A 1,071-nucleotide genomic window follows, 5' to 3' on the forward strand; every position below is an offset into this window, starting at 1 on the left:
AATAATTATATTAATCCAATGTGTTTGGTGTAAATTTTGATAAAAGCACCAATTTAATCACATCCCTTTTAAGTCTGGTTACGATTTAAAACATTTACATCAGCGCTGGCTGTTTTTTGTTTTGTTTTTATTCTTCTGTACAGCTCTTGTTGATTATATCTTAAAGCACAATACTCATAAGAGTCACAAATGTCATACTGTACATACCGTACTACCTGTAAATAAGCTTTGCCTCCTAACCAACCTGGCTAGCCGTTATCTCTCCAGACTCTTGCATATCTATCAATAAAATATACTTTATGGACTGCATTCACCTGGCCATGCACTCATTAATACATTTATATACCAGAGGTGGCAGAGGTGCTGTGCAAAACTTTATCACTTTACTCATTGTTGAATATATACATCTTTCTCTATACTTGGTCAACTTCCTAGTAAATCACAGAGAGAAGCATGCTTGCACTTCCCATTTTTTGTTAATATATACTTCCCATAATGACAAAACTCATTTTAAAATTGCCATTCACTAAAAAGGTGACAATCCAAAAGTTATAGATTATGTTTTAAGTGAGCCAGAAATTAGAGTGGGGTGATGAGGTAAATAGAAGAGCTCATCAAGGGGGGACATGGATCTCACGCTCTCTTTTATGGAAGGACCTTCAGCACAGAAAGGGCAATTTAGAGGATTAACAGAGATAATTGGGAGAAAAAAGCTATAGCCATGGACAGCCAGATTTAAGACTTAGACTGGCAATCAGCCAGCGCATTGAGGAACGTGAAGAAATTCTATAAAATGCATATAATGTGGCTGTTGCAACTTTTGGGTAACAGTTTAATCTGAGCAATGAACTATAAGCCACAATGTACAGTACGTAAAATTGACTGCAAGCTAACAGAGAATCATGAGTGCTTAAGTAGTAATACACTCACCAGCTACTGCACCTTCATAACCAATTAGCCATTCACATGGCAGCAACATTTAGGCTTGTAGACATGGTCAAGATAACCTGATGACGTTAAAATTAAGCATTTCTGAATACACACTGCATCAAACCTTAAAGCAGGTGTGTT

Source organism: Neolamprologus multifasciatus, chromosome 16 (assembly GCF_963576455.1).
Source record: "Neolamprologus multifasciatus chromosome 16, fNeoMul1.2, whole genome shotgun sequence".
NCBI classification, from domain to species: Eukaryota; Metazoa; Chordata; class Actinopteri; order Cichliformes; family Cichlidae; genus Neolamprologus; species Neolamprologus multifasciatus.